This window comes from Oncorhynchus mykiss, chromosome 26, assembly GCF_057628025.1.
Source record: "Oncorhynchus mykiss isolate SJ-2025 chromosome 26, ASM5762802v1, whole genome shotgun sequence".
Lineage (NCBI taxonomy): Eukaryota > Metazoa > Chordata > Actinopteri > Salmoniformes > Salmonidae > Oncorhynchus > Oncorhynchus mykiss.
Genome location: NC_143047.1, coordinates 25246809 through 25272506, shown reverse-complemented (window position 1 = coordinate 25272506; position 25698 = coordinate 25246809).

The following is a 25698-nucleotide window of genomic DNA, read 5'->3' as shown; positions in this document are numbered from 1 at the left end:
ATGAAGCCCAGGCGATTGTCTTTTACAAGGTGACCAGACTCTCTCTAGCGTCACGGGGGATTTGCTGCTCTTACTCATATTCGGTGACATCATACTATTTGTCTGCGTGCAAGCCGTGTCTGGGAGGATGGCTTTGTTAGGGAATATGACCAACACATTTCTCTTTGTCCTTGTGATGGGAATATACAGTGCCTTGCAAAAGTATTCGGCACCCTTGAACTTTGCGACCTTTTGCCACATTTCAGGCTTCAAACATAAAGATATAAAACTGTATTTTTTTGTGAAGAATCAACAACAAGTGGGACACAATCATGAAGTGGAACGACATTTATTGGATATTTCAAACCTTTTTAACAAATCAAAAACTGAAAAATTGGGCGTGCAAAATTATTCATCCCCTTTACTTTCAGTGCAGCAAACTCTCTCCAGAAGTTCAGTGAGGATCTCTGAATGATCCAATGTTGACCTAAATTACTAATGATGATAAATACAATCCACCTGTGTGTAATCAAGTCTCCGTATAAATGCACCTGCACTGTAATAGTCTCAGAGGTCCGTTAAAAGCGCAGAGAGCATCATGAAGAACAAGGAACACACCAGGCAGGTCCGAGATACTGTTGTGAAGAAGTTTAAAGCCGGATTTGGATACAAAAATATTTCCCAAGCTTTAAACATCCCAAGGAGCACAGTGCAAGCGATAATATTGAAATGGAAGGAGTATCAGACCACTGCAAATCTACCAAGACCTGGCCGTCCCTCTAAACTTTCAGCTCATACAAGGAGAAGACAGATTAGAGATGCAGCCAAGAGGCCCATGATCACTCTGGATGAACTGCAGAGATCTACAGCTGAGGTGGGAGACTCTGTCCATAGGACAACAATCAGTCGTATATTGCACAAATCTGGCCTTTATGGAAGAGTGGCAAGAAGAAAGCCATTTCTTAAAGATATCCATAAAAAGTGTTGTTTAAAGTTTGCCACAAGCCACCTGGGAGACACACCAAACATGTGGAAGAAGGTGCTCTGGTCAGATGAAACCAAAATTGAACTTTTTGGCAACAATGCAAAACGTTATGTTTGGCGTAAAAGCAACAAAGCTGAACACACCATCCCCACTGTCAAACATGGTGGTGGCAGCATCATGGTTTGGGCCTGCTTTTCTTCAGCAGGGACAGGGAAGATGGTTAAAATTGATGGGAAGATGGATGGAGCCAAATACAGGACCATTCTGGAAGAAAACCTGATGGAGTCTGCAAAAGACCTGAGACTGGGACGGAGATTTGTCTTCCAACAAGACAATGATCCAAAACATAAAGCAAAATCTACAATGGAATGGTTCAAAAATAAACATATCCAGGTGTTAGAATGGCCAAGTCAAAGTCCAGACCTGAATCCAATCGAGAATCTGTGGAAAGAACTGAAAACTGCTGTTCACAAATGCTCTCCATCCAACCTCACTGAGCTCGAGCTGTTTTGCAAGGAGGATTGGGAAAAAATGTCAGTCTCTCGATGTGCAAAACTGTTAGAGACATACCCCAAGCGACTTACAGCTGTAATCGCAGCAAAAGGTGGCGCTACAAAGTATTAACTTAAGGGGGCTGAATAATTTTGCACGCCCAATTTTTCAGTTTTTGATTTGTTAAAAAAGTTTGAAATATCCAATAAATGTCGTTCCACTTCATGATTGTGTCCCACTTGTTGTTGATTCTTCACAAAAAAATACAGTTTTATATCTTTATGTTTGAAGCCTGAAATGTGGCAAAAGGTCGCAAAGTTCAAGGGGGCGAATACTTTTGCAAGGCACTGTACATTGGTTCAGATGGAGATAATGTGTGATTCTTTCAACCAAGGTCACTAATAGAACCCATTTTCCAAATGGCGTGGTTTTCCAGTAACAGCCCGTGATAGTTCCACAACACTGTTGAATCATGTATAGAAAGACCCTGTTTTACATGCAGTGGCTCTCACTTCCAAATGGTCCAATATCCTTATAAATGCATAATTTAGTATCTCAAGTATTGATTCATCTTTCATCATGATATAACGTTTGAATTATAGTGAGATGGAGGTGGAGTCGGGAAATATTCATTTGTGACAATAATTCCAATAACCAAGGGAGACTTTTTCTCTTCAGCGCAAGACAATGTCCATTCCACATCCAATATCCCACAGACAATGTCCATTCCACATCCAATATCCCACAGACAATGTCCATTCCACATCCAATATCCCACAGACAATGTCCATTCCACATCCAATATCCCACAGACAATAATGTCCATTCCACATCCAATATCCCACAGACAATGTCCATTCCACATCCAATATCCCACAGACAATGTCCATTCCACATCCAATATCCCACAGACAATGTCCATTCCACATCCAATATCCCACAGACAATGTCCATTCCACATCCAATATCCCACAGACAATAATGTCCATTCCACATCCAATATCCCACAGACAATGTCCATTCCACATCCAATATCCCACAGACAATGTCCATTCCACATCCAATATCCCACAGACAATGTCCATTCCACATCCAATATCCCACAGACAATGTCCATTCCACATCCAATATCCCACAGACAATAATGTCCATTCCACATCCAATATCCCACAGACAATGTCCATTCCACATCCAATATCCCACAGACAATGTCCATTCCACATCCAATATCCCACAGACAATGTCCATTCCACATCCAATATCCCACAGACAAAAATGTCCATTCCACATCCAATATCCCACAGACAATGTCCATTCCACATCCAATATCCCACAGACAATGTCCATTCCACATCCAATATCCCACAGACAATGTCCATTCCACATCCAATATCCCACAGACAATGTCCATTCCACATCCAATATCCCACAGACAATGTCCATTCCACATCCAATATCCCACAGACAATGTCCATTCCACATCCAATATCCCACAGACAATGTCCATTCCACATCCAATATCCCACAGACAATGTCCATTCCACATCCAATATCCCACAGACAATGTCCATTCCACATCCAATATCCCACAGACAATGTCCATTCCACATCCAATATCCCACAGACAATGTCCATTCCACATCCAATATCCCACAGACAATGTCCATTCCACATCCAATATCCCACAGACAATGTCCATTCCACATCCAATATCCCACAGACAATGTCCATTCCACATCCAATATCCCACAGACAATAATGTCCATTCCACATCCAATATCCCACAGACAATGTCCATTCCACATCCAATATCCCACAGACAATGTCCATTCCACATCCAATATCCCACAGACAATGTCCATTCCACATCCAATATCCCACAGACAATGTCCATTCCACATCCAATATCCCACAGACAATAATGTCCATTCCACATCCAATATCCCACAGACAATGTCCATTCCACATCCAATATCCCACAGACAATGTCCATTCCACATCCAATATCCCACAGACAATGTCCATTCCACATCCAATATCCCACAGACAATGTCCATTCCACATCCAATATCCCACAGACAAAAATGTCCATTCCACATCCAATATCCCACAGACAATGTCCATTCCACATCCAATATCCCACAGACAATGTCCATTCCACATCCAATATCCCACAGACAATGTCCATTCCACATCCAATATCCCACAGACAATGTCCATTCCACATCCAATATCCCACAGACAATGTCCATTCCACATCCAATATCCCACAGACAATGTCCATTCCACATCCAATATCCCACAGACAATGTCCATTCCACATCCAATATCCCACAGACAATGTCCATTCCACATCCAATATCCCACAGACAATGTCCATTCCACATCCAATATCCCACAGACAATGTCCATTCCACATCCAATATCCCACAGACAATGTCCATTCCACATCCAATATCCCACAGACAATGTCCATTCCACATCCAATATCCCACAGACAATGTCCATTCCACATCCAATATCCCACAGACAATGTCCATTCCACATCCAATATCCCACAGACAATGTCCATTCCACATCCAATATCCCACAGACAATGTCCATTCCACATCCAATATCCCACAGACAATGTCCATTCCACATCCAATATCCCACAGACAATGTCCATTCCACATCCAATATCCCACAGACAATAATGTCCATTCCACATCCAATATCCCACAGACAATGTCCATTCCACATCCAATATCCCACAGACAATGTCCATTCCACATCCAATATCCCACAGACAATGTCCATTCCACATCCAATATCCCACAGACAATGTCCATTCCACATCCAATATCCCACAGACAATGTCCATTCCACATCCAATATCCCACAGACAATGTCCATTCCACATCCAATATCCCACAGACAATGTCCATTCCACATCCAATATCCCACAGACAATGTCCATTCCACATCCAATATCCCACAGACAATGTCCATTCCACATCCAATATCCCACAGACAATGTCCATTCCACATCCAATATCCCACAGACAATGTCCATTCCACATCCAATATCCCACAGACAATGTCCATTCCACATGTGCCAAAATGCAGTACATTAGATATGTTCAGTCTTTTAGCAGGAATGTCAGACAAAAACATTAACAATGTTACTAGCCACTCTATTCACCTCCCAGCCCTCTCCACTAGCCACTGTCTCTGTTCACCTCCCCAGCCTTCCCCACTAGCCACTCTGTTCACCTCCCAGCCCTTCCCACTAGCCACTCTATTCACCTCCCAGCCCTCTCCACTAGCCACTGTCTCTGTTCACCTCCCCAGCCTTCCCCACTAGCCACTCTATTCACCTCCCAGCCCTCTCCACTAGCCACTGTCTCTGTTCACCTCCCCAGCCTTCCCCACTAGCCACTCTGCTCACCTCCCAGCCCTCTCCACTAGCCACTGTCTCTGTTCACCTCCCCAGCCTTCCCCACTAGCCACTCTGTTCACCTCCCAGCCCTTCCCACTAGCCACTCTATTCACCTCCCAGCCCTCTCCACTAGCCACTGTCTCTGTTCACCTCCCCAGCCCTCCAGACTAGCCATCCTCTCTGTTCACCTCCCCAGCCCTCCCATAGCCACTGTCTCTGTTCACCTCCCCAACCCTCACCACTAGTCACTGTCTCTGTTCACCTCCCTAGCTCTCCCAGACCTCCGCACTAGCCTCCATCACAATGCATCCCTGTGATAGACTCAAACCACCTGAAAAATCAGCTCGCCCACAGAAGATGAATCCATCAATTCCACATTCATAAACACAATCTTTTGTTTCCTCCCCGTTCAATGAGAGAGATGACAGGGCCTGTAAACTACCTCTCAGAGAATATGAGGTGACAAGGTGGGTATATGAGACAGAGAAATGATGGAGGAAAAATAATGAGACAACACAGGAAGTCCAGCCTTCAATAGGGTTTGAAATGACCAGCTAACACTTTAATTACATATCAGAGACGCACAATATACCTGATATAAGAGATGATACACTGTACCTATAACATGGGTTTCAGCAATCTGACATTGTTACAGAACAACCATCACATGACTATCAAATTGTAATTTTGTTTACAGCTATTTTCTTTGTTTTATTTTCTGTGCAGTGCTCAAGCTATCTGTGTTCTAACATGCAATCTCAGTGTGACAACACACACATACAGTATATCTCCATGAAACACATTATGGCCTCTAATGCGGCAGGTTTCCTGTGCAGCAATTTCCCAAACAAATAGCTCACTGAGTGATAGCGGTTTCATTATTACACAAACAAATCAAGTGCAACAAGCCTCCCTGTACTTTCCAGGGCTGTTCATAAAATAGATATAATAAAATATTTCACCTGTTTTAATTTAATGTTCAACAAAGAGACAGAGATGGAAAGAAAGAAAGAGAGAGGAGGGAGGGAGAGAGAAAGAGAGGAGGGAGGGAGAGAGAGAGAAAGAGAGAGGAGGGAGGGAGGGAGAGAGAAAGAGAGAGGAGGGAGAGAGAGAGAGAAAAAGAGAGAGGAGGGAGGGAGGGAGAGAGAAAAAGAGAGGTGGGAGGGAGAGAGAGAGAAAGAGAGAGGAGGGAGGGAGGGAGAGAGAAAGAGAGAGGAGGGAGGGAGGGAGAGAGAAAGAGAGAGGAGGGAGAGAGAGAGAGAGAAAGAGAGAGGAGGGAGGGAGAGAGAGAGAAAGAGAGAGGAGAAAGAGAGAGGAGGGAGCGAGGGAGAGAGAAAGTGAGATGAGGGAGGGAGAGAGAGAGAGAGACCGAGGGAGAGAGAGAGAGAAGGAGAAAGGAGGGAGGGAGAGAGAGAGAGAGACCGAGGGAGAGAGAGAAAGGTGTACAGAGTAAGGTGTAGAGTGTAGAGAGGTGTAGAGTGTAGAGAGGTGTAAAGTGTAGAGGTGTAGAGTGTAGAGAGAGGTGTAGAGTGTAGAGAGGTGTAGAGTGAAGTGTAGAGTGTAGAGAGGTGTAGAGTGTAGAGAGGTGTAGAGTGTAGAGAGGTGTAGTGTAGAGAGGTGTAGAGTGGTGTAGAGTGTAGAGAGGTGTAGAGTGTAGAGAGGTGTAGAGTGTAGAGAGGTGTAGAGTGTAGAGAGGTGTAGTGTAGAGAGGTGTAGAGTGGTGTAGAGTGTAGAGAGGTGTAGAGTGTAGAGAGAGGTGTAGTGTAGAGAGGTGTAGAGTGGTGTAGAGTGTAGAGAGGTGTAGAGTGTAGAGAGGTGTAGAGTGTAGAGAGGTGTAGTGTAGAGAGGTGTAGAGTGGTGTAGAGTGTAGAGAGGTGTAGAGTGTAGAGAGGTGTAGAGTGTAGAGAGGTGTAGAGTGTAGAGAGAAGTGTAGAGTGTAGAGAGGTGTAGAGTGTAGAGAGGTGTAGAGTGTAGAGAAGTGTAGAGTGTAGAGAGGTGTAGAGTGTAGAGAGGTGTAGAGTGTAGAGAGGTGTAGAGTGTAGAGAGAAGTGTAGAGTGTAGAGAGGTGTAGAGTGTAGAGAGGTGTAGAGTGTAGAGAGAAGTGTAGAGTGTAGAGAGGTGTAAAGTGTAGAGGTGTAGAGTGTAGAGAGAGGTGTAGAGTGTAGAGAGGTGTAGAGTGAAGTGTAGAGTGTAGAGAGGTGTAGAGTGTAGAGAGGTGTAGAGTGTAGAGAGGTGTAGTGTAGAGAGGTGTAGAGTGGTGTAGAGTGTAGAGAGGTGTAGAGTGTAGAGAGGTGTAGAGTGTAGAGAGGTGTAGAGTGTAGAGAGGTGTAGTGTAGAGAGGTGTAGAGTGGTGTAGAGTGTAGAGAGGTGTAGAGTGTAGAGAGAGGTGTAGTGTAGAGAGGTGTAGAGTGGTGTAGAGTGGTGTAGAGTGTAGAGAGGTGTAGAGTGTAGAGAGGTGTAGAGTGTAGAGAGGTGTAGTGTAGAGAGGTGTAGAGTGGTGTAGAGTGTAGAGAGGTGTAGAGTGTAGAGAGGTGTAGAGTGTAGAGAGGTGTAGAGTGTAGAGAGAAGTGTAGAGTGTAGAGAGGTGTAGAGTGTAGAGAGGTGTAGAGTGTAGAGAAGTGTAGAGTGTAGAGAGGTGTAGAGTGTAGAGAGGTGTAGAGTGTAGAGAGGTGTAGAGTGTAGAGAGGTGTAGAGTGTAGAGAGGTGTAGAGTGTAGAGAGAAGTGTAGAGTGTAGAGAGGTGTAGAGTGTAGAGAGGTGTAGAGTGTAGAGAGGTGTAGAGTGTAGAGAGAAGTGTAGAGTGTAGAGAGGTGTAGAGTGTAGAGAGGTGTAGAGTGTAGAGAGGTGTAGAGTGTAGAGAGAAGTGTAGAGTGTAAAGAGGTGTAGAGTGTAGAGAGGTGTAGAGTGTAGAGAGGTGTAGAGTGTAGAGAGGTGTAGAGTGTAGAGAGGTGTAGAGTGTAGAGAGGTGTAGAGTGTAGAGAGGTGTAGAGTGTAGAGAAGTGTAGAGTGTAGAGAGGTGTAGAGTGTAGAGAGGTGTAGAGTGTAGAGAGGTGTAGAGTGTAGAGAGAAGTGTAGAGTGTAGAGAGGTGTAGAGTGTAGAGAGGTGTAGAGTGTAGAGAGGTGTAGAGTGTAGAGAGAAGTGTAGAGTGTAGAGAGGTGTAGAGTGTAGAGAGAAGTGTAGAGTGTAGAGAGGTGTAGAGTGTAGAGAGGTGTAGAGTGTAGAGAGGTGTAGAGTGTAGAGAGAAGTGTAGAGTGTAGAGAGGTGTAGAGTGTAGAGAGGTGTAGAGTGTAGAGAGTGAGAAATACAGAGAAAGGGAAACAGAAGAGAACTTCAGTGGATGTTCCTTTTTTACTTACTTTGGCTGTGTGCTGAGGTCTGATGTCTGTGTAGTTCAATTATGAGAAATACAATCTAATTAAAACAACAATACAGACATTTTTTAAAAGATCTCCCAGGGATGGGTCTTATATATTCCAGCTGGAAACAACATCATATTTCTAATTTACTTAAACATGTTTAACCCACAACAATGGCCAGATTAAAATTCAAATCTAATCCGAGTTCTCACCAGTCTTTATGACCTGAGATTTATGGGGTGGTGGTGGGTATTATATTGTCTGTGGGCTGCCAGGGAAAACAGTGTGAGGAGGGAGATGTTGGTGTTTGGAAACTCACCAGAGAGGATCAGGTTACTGCTCTGGTCGTCTCAACAATCTGACAAACCCTGGGTGTGAATACACACATAACACCCAAATCACCAGCCAACACTCACTATGTGGTACTGCTAGCTATGAGGCCATGTCCCCCCACACACAACACGTTAGCACACAGAGAATTCCGCAAAGAAAAGTCCAAATTCAAAACTCTATAAAGTTATACATTTCCTCCATTTGGACCATTTTAAAACGTACTATTTCCTGTACATGTCCTGTGTCATGACAAAGAGACATTGAAGAAACTGGGGCAGAGCCCCAAATGGTACCTTATTCTCTATACAGTTGCACTCCCTTTGACCAGGGCCCATAGGACTATATATATACAGCTGAAGTCGGAAGTTTACATACACTTAGGTTGGAGTCATTAAAACTCGTTTTTCAACCACTCCACAAATTTCTTGTTAACAAACTATAGTTTTGGCAAGTCGGTTAGGACATCTACTTTGTGCATGGCAGAAGTCATGTTTCCAACAATTGTTTACTGACAGATTATTTCACTTATAATTAACTGTATCACAATTCCAGTGAGATTTACATACACTAAGTTGACTGGGCCTTTAAACAGCTTGGAAAATTCCATAAAATTATGTCATGGCTTTAGAAGCTTCTGATAGGCTAATTGACATAATTTGAGTCAATTGGAGGTGTATCTGTGGATGTATTTCAAGGACTACCTTCAAACTCAGTGCCTCTGAGTTCATCCTTGGGAGCAATTTCCAAACGCCTGAGGGTACCACGTTCATCTGTACAAACAATAGTACGCAAGTATAAACACCATGGGACCACACAGCCATCATACCGCTCAGGAAGGAGACGTCTTCTGTCTCCTAGAGATTAATGTACTTTGGTGCGAAAAGTGGAAATCAATCCCAGAACAACAGCAAAGGACCTTGTGAAGATGCTGGAGGAAACAGGTCCAAAAGGATCTATATCCACAGTAAAATGAGTCCTATATTGACATAACCTGAAAGGCCGCTCAGCAAGGAAGAAACCACTGCTCCAAAATCACTATTTAAAAAAAGCCAGACTACGGTTTGCAACTGCACATGGGGACAAAGATCGTACTTTTTGGAGAAATGTCCTCTGGTCTGATGAAACAAAAATGGAACTGTTTGTTCATAATGACCATCATTATGTTTGGAGGAAAAAGGGGGAGGCTTGCAAGCCGAAGAACACCATCCCAACCATGAAGCACAGGGGTGGCAGCATCATGTTGTGGGGGTGCTTTGCTGCAGGAGGGACTGGTGCACTTCATAAAATAGATTGCATCATGAGGCAGGAAAATTATGTGGATATATTGAAGCAACATTTCAAGACATCAGTCAGGAAGTTAAAGCTTGGTCGCAAATGGGTCTTCCAAATGGACATTGACCCCAAGCATACTTCCAAAGTTGTGGCAAAATGGCATAAGGACAACAAAGTCTAGGTATTGGAGTGGCCATCACAAAGCCCTGACCTCAATCCTATAGAACATTTGTGAGAAGATCTGAAAAAGCATGTGCGAGCACGGTCAGGAGGAATGGGCCAAAATTCACCCAACTTATTGTGGGAAGCTTGTGGAAGGCTACCCAAAACGTTTGACACAAGTTAAACAATTGAATGACAATGCTACCAAATACTAATTGAGTGTATGTACATTTCTGACCCACTGGCTCTGTGATGAAAGAAATAAAAGCTGAAATAAATCATTCGCTCTACTACTATTCTGACATTTCACATTCTTAAAATAAAGTGGTGATCTTAACTGACCTAAGACAGGGAATTTTTACTAGGATTAAATGTCAGGAATTGTGAAAAACGGAGTTTAAATGTATTTGGCTCAGGTGTATGTAAACTTCCGACTTCAACTGTATATAGGACTATATAGGGAATAGGGTGATGGTTATGTAAGGACCAGACCCATCTGTTTCCACAGTAACCAATGGAGCGGTATGAGGAAGAAGAAAAATAAGAAGAAGAAAAGAAGAAGAAGGTAATGAAGACAGAGCCCAAGGCAGCTAAAACCGGTCCCTGTCCCTCCTCCTCCTCTTCCTCCCCCCTGATTCATTGTGTCTCTTGTGAATCTGTAATCGACCCCTCGGTATTAGAAAAAGGGGAAATTGAGACTCATTTCAATAAAAGCGATTGGTTCTTGTTGTGCAGACAATACGAGCTACGTTCATGTTTGCACAACACTCTCGTCCCAGGCTCAGATGAATGCAGTCGAATTATCTTGCCTTCTCTCTCTCTCTCTCTCTCTCTCTCTCTCTCTCTCTCTCTCTCTCTCTCTCTCCCCCTCTCCCTCTCTCCATGTTGTTCCTCTGTTATGATTATACTATTCTGTCAGTGTTATCTGTTAGGGAGGTGTGCTGCAGTGCCAGCTGAAATTCTGTTGAGCCAGGGTCCTGACATTTGTATGGGTATGGGGGCCATAGTCAGGCAGAATGCAATGAGGCACTCTGCTTAATGTTGTCTCAGGTCTACAGCTATAGAGGGCCTGAAGATGCTTCTGTCCTCGTCTGTCAACTTTGATCACATGACTCCCAGCGGCACCCACTCTCTCAACACATCCAAGTTACCTGGCTGCAGTGGAAATGTGATTGGGCTACGGTGTTTAAAATTAAGTATGGCACCATTTGGCACACAATCCAAAGCTGCACAGTGTGTCCCTCATAACTTCATTAGTCTATCTCTTTAGGAAGACAGACTTATTGCTGGCTTTAATTTACAGCTCCATAGTGAAGTGCAGCCTCTTTGATGATAAGAGAAGGGAAAATGCAGTGATAAGATGGAATGGAGAACAGTGTGGGGCCGGTGTGTGGGAGCCAGTGGCGGTATAATTGGATGGAGGAACCCTGTTGCACAAGGCGTCCTTCTCTGAGAGCGCTAAGACATTATGAAAACCTCCCGCGTTTCTTACAGTTGATTCAATTAATTATTTTTTTTGCTAAACTGATGGAAATACTGCCTCTTTTCCAATAAAAGCCAGACAGCTTTAGCACTGTGTGTCACGGCTTGCAGTCCTCAGCCCGGCGGAATTAATCGTGGATGGATTTCACCCCCGTAGCTCCAACATGGCCTCGACGGGATGGACAGAAACCACCTTCTCCCGTAGCCCCGACCCGGGTCCCAGGGAGGGTCAAGTGCTCTCATTCAGTGGTTATGATTTCCCTCTCACGTGCCTGTTGCCAGGCCCTTTGTTCTGACCATGGCGTTCCGCGCTGACCACCACGGCTGAGTCAAAACATGGGCACAGAGAGTGGGCAGTGTAGCAGCAGAGGGGAGAGATTGAACAATGTGTCAGGCGCTTAAAATGAATTAAAGTGCAGCGCCGGGCCATGGAAATGCCTCGTTGTGTGAGGCCCTAATCAGTTGGAAACAAGGGAAGGAGAGGAGGAAAAAAGCTTTCATTCCTGTAACTAATCATTTGCGGTTTCCCAATGCAGCCAGCCAGTGCCAAAGGCAGAGACTAATAAACTATGAGGCTGTGTAGATTTATAAATGATTAATTAAGGGGGCTCCCATGGGAGCTGCAACCGCTATAAGCAAAAATATTAATTAGTTGAGACAAGACTTAAACTAACAGGAAAACATTCCAACCATGTTGGAGAGAGCACAAGGGGCACAGCTTGTTTGACTCTGGCTCGACAGAGAGGGCCCTCGTCACAGCAGCACTACAGGGGGCTGCCCTAGGTTCTGGAGGCAGAGAGATGAAGTGTCACAGAGACGCACTGGTCCTCCACACTCCTCCGTGAGGAGGATATCACAGAGAGGCGACTGGCTGAGGGATCTGAGGTGTTCTCCACCACCTCAAGGAGCTACTACCCCACCTCCTCCACCCACACGTCCCCCTCGTCTTCCTGGTTCTCCATCCCGACGCCAGCCCTTCAGGGAGGCCTATGAAGCCTTTATCCCCCTGCTCTTTGCATGAAAGTCAAGATGTTGAGAGTAAAGTCCAGCAGATTAAACTAGAGGCGTTCAGTGTATCTTCCTTCTAATGAAAGAACTGGGTAATTACACTGTGGATCTTGATGATGTCACGCTGCTGGTCAGGTTTGGCACACAGCACTCAGCCTCTTCCACTGTCCAACTCTCTCCACACCTCAGTTATATATTACCTTAGCTGATATTATCTTACTGAGAGGGCCTTCCATATGAGGGGAGCTGTTACAAAATCCCTCTGGCAGTGTGCTGGTGCAATTACTACAGTGATGCTCCGTAGAGCCCATATCCAACTTTCCATGACCAATATTAGTTCTGATCTAATGAGGCTAACTGTGGATCCATCATACCCAGTCTCTGTCACCTGCAATGTCCTCAGCCAACCCACTGTTAGATGGCAGCAAAGTCAACCAATAAATCCTCTGGTGACTCTGACTATAGGCCCCTACAGTCTTTAGTAGAACATTCTGTGTGTTCAGCTACAGTATGTTCTGGTCTTAGGCAAGTCAGTGGGTAGAAGATGCCACTCTCGTTGTTAGACTAGTGGACAAGGATGGGTTTCCAAGAAGGCAGCTGCTGAAAAATTAGCAAGAAAGAAAAAGCCTGACTTTTTTGGCAGACGTGCAGAGCCCCGTATTAGGCTTCTTTAGAAATCCAATACTCTCCCATTGGAACAACACATCAAGTTACACTGACATCCCCTCCAGTCGGCATTCTGCTAGATAATGTGGTTAACCGCAACATGTTTCCATATAGAACAGAAGAAAAACTAAATGAAATATAACTTCAGAGATATTAATCATACTTTCCAGATTTGTTTCAAAATTGTAGAGGGAAAAAAATACAATAAAAATGGTCACCAAGCCAACACTGGGCAACAAACATAAAATACAATTATGGAAATATGAATTTATTTGAAAAGCTCATGCATCCTTTAGACAGCTTTGTTGATGCAAGCCAAAATCATTGGAAGCACATAAACCCTAATGCCAACTCAAATATTATCATAGTCAGTAAAAATGTGATCAGTCCTGTGGGACAAATAAGGCAAGCAATTTTTTTTATGAGAGGCTAGATAATCAAGGCACCTATCTAGTTTACAGAGCATGGGAGTCCTGCTGGAGATCTGGCTATGTCTTTTCTGCCGAATCGATGGCTGAAAACCTCCAAATGTGAATCTCGACTTTGGTTTCATGTCCAGGTTAAAGAGCTGTGGCCTTCTCTGTTTTCATGTCTTCACCATCCAGCAAGCGGATGAAGAGAGCGTGAGATGAAGAATGAGGGCCGGGGCCCGGGCAGAGCCTTAAAGAAAGGCAGCAGAGGAGCCGCAGCAGACATTTATAAGCCCTCCTAATTGACTCACTGGAGGGCCAGGCTCCGGTGGCAGCAGAGAGGTGCTTCAGAAGCCAATGTTCTCGGTAACCAGTGCCGAGGAGGAATACATGTTTTTTGATATCTTAAATAAATATTTCATTAAACTGTCAATGGCACACAGGCAGGCGGTGCATGTGGCCTTTTCATGTCACTGTGGTGTTTGGGTGGGTAGGTGGGTGGGGGGTTTGGAAGTGCCACTGAAGACGGGTGGTAGCAAGGTTAAAAAGACCCCCTTCTGAATGAGAGGCGAAAAGCTGTGCCCTTTTTCTATTAGGTTGGTTGAGTGTGCCCGGCAGGATCGGGGCAAAGCTTGACAACAATTAGTGGTGTGGGTTTGAGAGGTGACAGGCCAGGCACTAGCCGTCACACTCCTCCTGTCCCCCAGTGATCAGGCCCATCACAGGGCCATCGCTGTTCCTCCAGACAGGACTGATGTTCAAAGGCAAAGTCCGCTGCTATAAAACAGTCAAGTCCTCATATTGTATTCAGGGCAATAATAGTAGCAGACACAGTAATGTCATCATACATGTCTTGGGCAATCTAGGAGGCTCGGGCATAACGTTCCTAACTCTTGCAATGCCAGTGTCTTTCAATTATGGCTAGGATGTACTATTACATACAATAAATATATTGCACTGGTGTCTTTATTTCTAACAAAACCCATTCGCTTACAAACTTTTATGATTAGAGGGAAGATTAGGACCACTGCTTTTAATTGTGACAGAAAGGGGAAGTGAGAATCACACGCAGACTGGCTGTGATATGGAACAGGCGATACAACACCCACAAACATAATCCTATTCATTCTCCACAACATCGACACTCAATCAAAGCTCCCAGGGGTTACAAGGGGGGAAAGATGGAGTCACTGCTTGAACAGTAGAACCAGATGAGATTCAACAGTTCCATGTACTAATTACCTGTGTACACGTATACAACTGGCTTTTGTTACTGCTCTGAATGATGGCTTGACATGCAGACAGAACAAGTTATTTATAATCTACTTGAATCTACCGGACAGAAGCAAGGAGACTAATATTAGTATTATCAATGTTACACCAGCAATCTTTTTTTATCACGCTTTAGGCAGACTGTCAGGCTGCTGGAATTCATATTACACCTAGCCTTCAACCCATTTGTGGGGTCAACCCATCTTGATTGGACTGATGTTTTTCTAGGGTATATGTTTTTCTCCAGTATAACATTATATATTTTATTGACAACACTCCTAAAAGTTTTCAAAGCTGATTTTGAAAGCTACAAATAATCAGACCTTGACTCAGTCAATTCTCCCAAACATATTGAACGGAGATGTTTTTCTACAGTATCTTGCGGCCAAGTTTCTTTTACTTGTTTGGTAGAAGTCAGGGTGTATTGATGTATCAAAGGGCTGTTAAATTGGTCCCTCTGTTGGCTCTCACAGCTGAATGTGTTAAATGTATTGCTGCAGCATTAATTGACTTCACCAATCTCCACACTGTTTTTCATTAAGAGAGAGGCTAGAGTGGGATGTTGTAAGTCCCAAACAACTTCCTCCACTGAGCCAAAAGTGCACACTACATTGGTCGTAAATGTAGATTTTTTTTTCTTGAATTGCAGGTAGAACCAAATGACTTGAGGAGCTAAAAACAAATCTAGGCAATAATTGAAATGTAGCATGAAATTACCCCATGTAAATAACCAGCAGCCATTACATGAATACATTCTCTCCCTCTTCCAGTAACAGAGACCTACACCCACAGACAATAACACAGGTGTGAGCTTACATATGCACACACACACACACACACACACAATGGGGGAGAGACCTTTGAGGGTTTCACAACTGCACATTTATCCTCAAAATTAAAAATGGTGATTGATCCGTGGAATATTAACGGTCAGCAGTGTTTTTCATTAAGTTGTGAAGCGAGGCATACTGAAAGAACAAAGGGAACAGGAAGGGAAAAACAGAGCTTTATTTAATGTTGATCTGTATTGTGAATAACCCCGGAGAGAAATGTAAATACTACACACCAATAATACAACAGCACACTAATCATATTTACAAACTATATTAAATCTGTCTATTGTGTTTGCCTTGCTAAGGATTGGCTCCCATGTAATTGTCATTGTAACCAATGTTGGCAGATGGGAAAATTTAACTGCAGTGATATAAGGTGACTGGTAGGCTTATTATTACTATATTATTACCCGGGATATGTTTATTAAAGCAATTTATCATGCAGAACAGGACTGGGGGAATGGAAACATTAAATTCTGCTCCACTCTGGCCGAAGAAATGACTTACAATAAAATGAATGGTGGGAAGTCCTGGGCTGACACCAGAGAGGTGCGTAATAACCCACTGCTTCATTTCATTTGCCAATCATTTCCTGTTGGGCCCTCGCCATTAAACATACATGTTGGGGATTATTGAAATAGCCCGGCGACAGCCAACATACCCTCTTAGTCAGGGGGTGTGTAGCTAGCTGCTTTTATGTGGCTGTGTCTTGATCTTAAAAACACTTGCTGATGCCGGCTGCAGTAATATGTTGTGGTGTGTTTGTGCTGTTGGTTGGTTTGTTGGGGACGTTATGAGAGGACAGACATCAGGGCAGAGAGGTGAGGAGATGCTGGGATCTGAGGTCTTAGGAGAAAGAATCCCTTTGGTAAGTGTCTGGAAGGGGCCAGATTAGTCTGTCAAGCCTCTGTTCTAAAATGACTTTGAGGATATTGCTGCAGGGATGTCACAGAAGTTTAGGCAAGAATTTAAGTATCCTGTACACTGTGTACAGCGCCCGTGATTCCCCCTGTGAGTGTGTTTCAGTGAGCAGGGCTGCTGTGTGCAGTGACTTGATGATTAGGCCATGCTCTATAGCTGGTCACTGGGACTAACACAGTAGGGAGAGAAGAGTAGGACATCGGCTTTTGTCAAGAGTGTGTGAAAGGCACATCCCTAAAAATGTTTGCACTGGTGCCAGAGATCCTCACAAACTTCAACAAATACAACTTTACAGAACACATCAGCTAGACAACAGGACAAAGCACATATTTCCATTTACTGTAATAGCTCAGTGGAATATGACTCCTTTCAGAGGTCTGATCATCAGCCTGTCTAGATAAAGACCCCCTGCACCTCATCCCATTGACAAGCATGCTGCTTTGTGATTGGTTGGAAGGGCTGGTTTACTCAGACAATCACCATGAGCACAAAAAGCCCTGTGCTCCCGTGATCGATGCCCATAGTAATTCACGCCTTCTCAAGCATTATATCCATCTCAAATGGGCCCATCTGTGCAGAATGAGTCCTTTAACTGCACATTGATTTGGGGAAAGAAATGCAGACGTCTGTGTATGTTTTTAAGCATTTACGTTCGTCATTCAGTCATGTTGTTATTGCAGCTTTCATGTACAGTGTTAGCAGGTTAGATTAAGGCTGTTCATTTTATAAATCCCCTCTCTCCTTCCCTCTCATGTTTTTTGTTTATGTTTTGTAAAGACAGGACATGGTCACCGCAATAACCAGCACAAGTATTATGATGGGACCTGTTCAATGCTTTTCCTATCTATATTCCAAAACAGCCTGATCAAATGTGAGGTATGTGAATGTGAGAGTATTGTGTTGCATTTTTGATGTCACTAGCTCCCAGTTATGACTCAGCCTTCTCAGAAGGCCTTAGCCTTGTCAGAGCAGTTTCCTGATTACACAGGATATGTAAATAAACGGATGCTACCATCTAATTCCTTAATAATTAAAAATTAAGCATGGGTCTGCACTCAGCATAACATCTCGTCACGACTGCCTTTCCTGGCTCCAGCACTCTGGACGGTGCTACTCTCAGAACTAAACTCGCCCCTTTTAAACACACCCAGGGCTGAATGGCTGAAGGGTTCATTCTTGAAGAGATTTTGTGCAGTATTCAAAGCGCAACATATTGCTTTTTGTTGTTGTATTGTATCAGGTTGTATTTTGAGCAATACAATCTAATTTCAGTAAACTGGTACTTTAAAGGTCAGGAATAGTCAAAATCATGTTTTCATGAAATTGGATGATATTTTGATGAAGCCAGATCAAGGTATGATGATCAAAGAACAAAAAATTACTTCTGCTTCTACATTGATAAAGGTTGATCATAAAGTTACTAGTCCCCTCCCTTGTGCCAAACAATTGGATTGAGGTGGTGTTATTAAGGGGATAGGGTGACATTACCCTAACTCTCTCATTTTAATACACCAATGGTGACATGATATTCTCTTACCTCATTTAAATAAGTACCGCCTTGTAACCAACATCGGAGAAGGGGTGTTTGCAGAAGGGCGTGGTTTATATAGCCAGATACTGTAACTACTCTTCTGGTGGCCAAATTGTACTGTAGGGTGTCAGCAAATATAATTAAAACGTTACCTTATTAATCTATGGCAAAGATACTTATATATTTCCCCTTTCATCTGTGTCTGGTGTTAGCTAGTTACTGGCTAGCTAGATCTTCAGCCAGCATGGAACAAAAGGGGGGGAAGGGTCATTCAAAACTCTGACGCAGTTGTCATGTCAACACATCCATCAATGCTACTGTGAGCCGCATCACAAGAGACATGCCAAACGGGAGATGTATATAAAAAAGAAGTGACATTTTGATGCAATTTCAATTTTGTTTGAGTTGCTTTGTGTTTCGCCAAATTAGCTTGGGAAGATTTTACTGCAACACTGCTCAATGCATCCAAGTTGCTTCCCTTCGGCGTTTCAAAACTATCAGTCAAGACGAGCTCATGCATATAAGCTCCCCGCCCATTTAGCCTGTCTTTTCAAACTTCCTGGTTGTTAGCCATAAAAATGCTGGCATTTCTATCCAAAACAAATATTATCGGTGATATTTTAGTCACACAAAAGGCTATTTTACATGGGAATCAGAATGGGAATTTATCTCCATTTCTTCATTCAAAGACTCAATCATGGACACTCTTACTGACAGTTGTCGCTGCTTTGCGTGATGTATTGTTGTCTCAACCTTCTTGCCCTTTGTGCTGTTGTCTGTGCCCAATAATGCTTGTACTATGTTTTGTGCTGCTACCATGTTGTGTTGCTACGACGTTGTAGTCATGTTGTGTTGCTACCATGCTGTGTTTTCATGTGTTGCTGCCATGCTATGTTGTTGTCTTAAGTCTCTCTTTATGTAGAGTTGTGGTGTCTTTCTTGTCTTAATGTGTGTTTTGTTCTATATTTTTATTAAATGTTTGATTTTTAATCCCAGGCCCCCGTCCCCGCAAGAGGCCTTTTGCCTTCTGGTAGGCCGTCATTGTAAATACAATTTTTTTCTTATCTGACTTGGCTAGTTAAAGAAAGGTTAAATAAATAAAAAAATTAAATATGACAAATTCCATTTCTGTTGTAGGGAAATAACCTTCTAACCAACCTGAAGGACTGCAGATGGGATTTTGCAACTGAAGGACCTTGTAAACACATATGTATATGCATGTATTTGTAATAGTGCTGAGCGATTAGTGCTTTTTGAGGTCGGTTCGATTATGGCAGGGTAGCCTAGGAAGGTTGCAAGTTCAAACCCCCGAGCTGACAAGGTACAAATCTGTCGTTCTGCCCCTGAACAGGCAGTTAACCCACTGTTCCTAGGCCGTCATTGAAAATAAGAATTTGTTCTTAACTGACTTGCCTGGTTAAATAAAGGTAAAAAAAAAAATAAAAATGGTTTGATTACTAAATGCGCTATGCATTATGTGGGTTGAATGCTGTAACAACACAGAATAAAACAATTAATAAAAGTATCATGATGGTAGTGACTGGCTATTACTGCTTATCACTTATTAACCATCATTTGTTCACATTACTTTACTTTAATAAATATTTAAGTTGTGTATATAAGTCATTATCTTATCCCTATAGAGCTGCTGCCTATGCTGCCTTATCGTTGGTCTGTCTCTTCTGTCTCTTCTTTCCGACTTAGACCGGACAAGTAGGCACACAATGGATTATGGTCATTGTAGTTAATCACCAGGTTTTCTCCGCTAAACTATGTAGAATATTGGCCTGTTGGAAACTACAACTCCCTCTTACATCTCACAGTTTGGGCTTGATCTGATTTATTTCTAGAGAAACTGCGCATTGAGCTCATGGAAGAAATAAAATACGAAATGAAATTCAAATAATTGAACCGTCGTCGGTCAAAATGTAACATTTTGGTTAATCGCTCAGCACTAATTTGTAAACTGTCCTTTTGAGTTTCAATCAATTAATTTCAGGCTCTGGTTGCAAAGGGTATTGTAGGCATGTTGTGACTAGGAACAGCAGTATCCTTCAAATAATGTATACACAAAAATATTTACTGTATGTAGAATGAACATCTACCTTTCATCACCAGTATTGTACAGCCTGATGAGTACCAGTGTTAAGTTAGACATGTTATTTTGGATGACAACACTGTCAAAAGGTGGTCATAATCAGTCAGCCAATTAGATATAAGTGAGGTCACTGAGCTCCTTCCGCCTCTCCGCCCCTCCTCACACCGAATGCCCGCCCCCTCGCCAGCTCACTGTTCCTTCTCCCTGTTCAAAGCCTCTTATTGCGGCATTAATACAACTACCATAATTACCATGTCAATCACAAGTAATGCTTATTAATTACCCCTCAGAAAAGGACAATTTCAAGCAGCCAGTAGTCCCTTTAAAAGCCCACTGAAAGGCAGGCTGACTGTATGGTAGGTTACTGAGAGAGAGAGACATGCTTTCAGGCCCACTCCGCATTAGTCAATCTGCTGTCCAGATGTCTTCCACAGGTGACAGCTGCAATAGCCTAACAAGCAAATTAATCACGGGGCTTTTGTGGCGCTTCATTCTAGGGAAACTCATTTCGCTTCATAAAAGGTTTCATCTTGTGTGAAAAATGACAAATTGCGGCCATGGCGTGATAGGGAGGACCAAGCAGCCGACTCTCATTTATGTCCCATGCCTGCGAGGTAGAGTGGAGTGGCAGAGGAAGGCAGAGAGAGAGACTAGAGAACTGGGCCACAACCAGGGAGCCAGTAACGAGGCCCAGCTCTGCCCCTGTGGGGTGAAGTTCTGACAGGACTCACAGGTGGCGCGCCCAGATTAAAAACCCACCCTGGTTATGAAGGCTGGCCTTTGAAGGAGGGGAATATAGCTCTGTCAATCATGCATTTTCCTGAAAGGGACCGGGCATTTTGAAAGCCTGGCACAACAAGGGTGTGGTTTTAGGGACTGTCTTTTGATTTTGGGTCCAGAGGACAAATGTCATTGTTTTTGATATGTGGGACAGTGTGGTGCTGAAGTGTGATGCCTGTTATTATTTTTTACAAATTGAGAATGTTGATACATTGATAAAGCAATGTCACCATGTGTAATGTAGAGGCAAATTTACACTGAAAAAAACTAGAAATACTGTAGGGTTTTGAAAGAGGCTTAACTGAAAGAGGAATGTAGGAAGAATAGGAAAAAGGAACTCAAAATGTTACAAATGATAGCTTTTCAGTATATCAAAAGAAAGTATGGGAAATTGAAAAATAACAATGACTACAGTAAGCAACAAAGCATAAAACTTTTGGGTTTACAAGAAGCAGAAAGTTATTACAACAAAATAACAGATAAATCCCTGAAAGTCGTCCAACAAAAACTGCAATTATCATTGTTAAAGAGAGGAAGAAAGCATGGTGAGGGAAGAGGATTATACACTCCTTCACAAGAGAAGAACATTCTCTGTTTATTGCTCCTCATTTGTTGAAAGACATTCCGAGGTGACAAGATGTCAGAAACAGCATAATTATCGTCGCTCTGTCTCCTTTCTGCTTCTCCGGCGTATTGTCATCCCAGTTCCAGTCTTTAAATCCTTGCTCCAAGCCACGGTCATTGTGTAAGAATTTAAAAATCACAATCTAATGATTTGACCATGGCACAAGGACAGAGGTCTTCTAGATAATGGGCCATATCTTCACAAGGAGTGGATTCCTTGAGCTCAGGAAATAGTGTGGAGTTGTCTTGTAGTAGAATTAAAGAGGTTTTGGTTTATTCAATAACTCAATGCTGTAGTCTTCATCATACATCCTCTTATCTGCTTCGGTTGCTGTTCAAGCCGAATGACAAATGGAACGGGGCCCCAGTCGCTGCTGGTGTCTGTAAACACTTCAATCACCGCTATAGATTTTGTTTAATTTTCTATGTAATGAACGTTGCAGGGTGCACTGACTCTTGCACTGATCTCCACCGGGGCGAAAGCAGTTATGGACAACAAACCTGAGTGATGGCTTCATTCTATTGAGCCTTAGCTGCCACAGGGACACAGATGCAGCGATGAGGACTCCGCCTCTGAGACTGAGATAGGGCCAACCTCTGACTCTCCAACGCAGTCGCAGCACCAGATACCTCTTATCAAGACAGGCTGTACTATACATCTTCCAGCAGAAGACCATGTCGGAGAGGAGGGAGGGGGACATGTACAGTGTGATAGGTGAAATGCTTAGCGCAGGTGACCGTTTTACATGTTTGAATGAAATATGGTTAGACCATGAGCGGACCTATTACTGCACCCAAGGCAGTTAGTGTATTTGGGCCATATATCAGCAGGGAGGGCTGCAGGACACCCAGTGATGTTATGAGAAAGGGACTCCAGGTGAGCTATGTGTCTGTCTGCCCCTGGCTCCACGCTCCATTCTCCAGACTGGGCTGGTTTCTGAGGGACTTATGTAAGAGGTGGGAGTTTGGGGTGTGGGAGGGACCACAGGTGAGCTATGTGTCTGTCTGTCCCTGGCTCCACGCTCCATTCTCCAAACTGGGCTGGTTTCTGAGGGACTTATGTAAGAGGTGGGTGTTTGGTGTGTGGGAGGGACCACAGGTGAAAGGGGAGGTGAGGCTGATCTCATCACCCAGTGCCTGGTCACAGTGCGGTCAGGGCAGGGTACACTGACCTGGTCCTACTGAGCCAAAGTTGGGGTCATCGGTCACAATGGGATGAGAACATGAGAGCGGTCAGAGCCATTTCCAACATGACGTAATTTGACTAGTGTTGAAAGGTCCAAGGATCTCCATTTATACCATGTACTCTATGTACTATTCTCAGTCATTTTGCTTTGATTATTTGAACAGCTTTCTCTGCTTTAGTGCCTTGCCTCTTCTCTCCTGTTTGGAGAGGGGTGTTGCCCTGAGCTCTCCCCGTCTTAATCAGAAATGAGATGCTGGATTAGGGAGTGAATCCATGGGGAGGCCAAGGCACTGGGTGGTTGGGGGTTCAGGGGTGGGATGGGGGGTAGATGGGGAGGGGACAGGAAGTGGACTAGTGTCTGCTGCTGGATACCGTGGCAACACACACAGGCGGACACCCAACCACCGCTCCTCCCCTGTGGGCCAGGAAGCTAATTAGCTCTTAAAGCATTTATTTATCACAGATAAACTGTCAAACAATCTCACTGGCATATCCCCCATGGAAACAAGAACTACTCATTAGTTTGTTCAATTAATCTTGCTTTTCCCTCTTCAGTCTGGCCCCCCATGTGTACTCTTTGTCTGTTTTCAAAGTCGTTCCAATCAAGACTTTGGATGCCAGATGTCCATGAAGTACATTCATGTAGGTGCCTTAAATATACCTCTGTCAGGCTGTAATAATGGGTTTAATGACCACACTAGATTTTTATGTTAGAGAGAAATAAAAATACAGGTATTAGGGAATGAGATGTGGGTAGGTCTTGTGATTATAATAGCATGTGAATGATTCAAACAAGCACAAAAAGCTGAAAACAAATCACAGCTCGGTTTTGCATAATGAGGCAATGGAGGAGAAGCCAAACCTAAGAAATACAACCTCTGATGAAAAATGTGTTCTCATTTGACATTCCAGTAGCCCTGAGAAGCAGCTGTCTGCATAGCTCTGTCACAGGTTGATTCAACTTAACTGAAGGAGTACTCGAGTGGATTCTCTTTGTGGTTGGTTCCCATTATTAATTGTGCTCAGCCTTGTTCTCCAGTGGAAGTCAGTCATGAGCACAGGGTCTAATGCCTTCAGCATGCTTTGGTTCAGCTGGCACCTAGCCGAACTCGGCTAGATAAACAAGTGTCCTAACATGCTAGCTTAAAAGACCTTTGCTTGAAAAAAGAGAAAAAAGTGGCAATGGTACTGTTGGTCCATCTTGAGACACCATAGCTAGTATACACTTCCTGAAAATAGTCAGAATTAATCTAAGATAACTCCAGAAATATGTCATTCCTTTTGACATTTTTGCCAGCGACATCTTAGTTGCGCAATTTTAACTAAGATGTTTGGTGCAGTATTTGTCAACTGAAAAAACGTGCATGAAAACGATTAGTCTCTCGTTGAATGACAAACACTTAACTGAAGAATCCCTACTGTTGACCAATCACCGACGAAGGGGCGTAGACTCCGGCTACCGACTTCAGCTTGCCTGGAGAAAAAAATGTAACGTGCACAAACAGCCCAAAAAAACCTGGCCAAAATCCAAAACGCACTTCACCAAATGTTGTCATAATATATGCACAAACTGTTCCGAACTGTTTCGAATGGGAAGCATGCGGACGCCTTAACCCACTACAGTCCTAGAGATTCATAATTGTCTTGATTCCAAACTGTGTTTGCTGATGTCTGTACATTTACGGATTGGTCAAAGGGACTTGCTAAGATGGCGAGTCCCACTCATAGTGTTTACTAATCATCGTGCTTACATTCTGGAGCTCAATATGATGTATATTCTGTGTCCGTCACTAGACTAGGATTTCTGCTTATTGGCCAATATTGGTATTCTGTGTGATACATAACAAATGTATCAAAGGATTTAATGACACTGCTATTTCTGTCTCAGTGGCTCATTGTTCATTAAAATCATTAAAAGTGCATTTACAGTTCAAGCACTGCTGGTTTTTGAATGTCACAGACATAATGGATTTGTTAAACTAACATTAAACTTGTTAGAGTGCTTTGTTTAAGGTCAGACTCCTCCTGTCACTGGTGTTGCCTTCGATTCTTTGATTAAGGAAATGTCTACAACAGACTTATGGTGAGGTGCCATTCCTCTGTGACACATCCTGTCTTTAGCCAAGCCAAGAATCCACAACACAATATACATCAATATTGGACAGGAGGCAAACTTCTCCACGGGGCTGCTGATGAATGCACAGAGCTTTGAGAAAGGGTTCGGGTTCCAGGGGTCTGAGTGCTTACGCCCCCAAGACAGCATCGCCCAGGCGCCAGTAAGGCAATATGCGGCCCATTCCATCACTCTAATTCACTCTCTACACATCCATATTTCATTCAGCCTCGGCCTTAATGAACGCCATGGCAACCTCACCACCACTGTGTCTCAAAACACACAAGCTGAACACAAAATATCATGAAGAAGCACATTGGCCTTCATACAAAGCAATATGAAAGGGAAACAGGCCCAGAAGTTGTGCAGAGGAGAGGATAAAATAATGGATGGGTGAGAGAGAGAAAGAGAGAGGGGGGGATCTGGGAGAGAGAGAGAGAGCGAGAGAGAGAGACATGGTAGATAATCTGGGGAAGAGGGAGAGAGAGAGGAGTTCTGAAGGCCTGTGACTGACTAGGGAGGCCATCTGCCTGGAAGAGCCGTGGCTATCTCCCATCCCCAGTCCCCCCCCTCCTTCAGTCCCTAGCCCCCCTGCTGCACAGACAAGTGCCTGTTTATCCCAATGCCCTTCATATGACATTAGCACAGGTCTCATGTGCAATCCAGTTATCTTCCGCTGGCCTGAATATGCTATGATTTTAAGTAACGTTTGCTGTGTCTCTTTCCCCAGGAAACAAACACAACATCCCCACTAAAAGGTTGCTGGGAGACCCC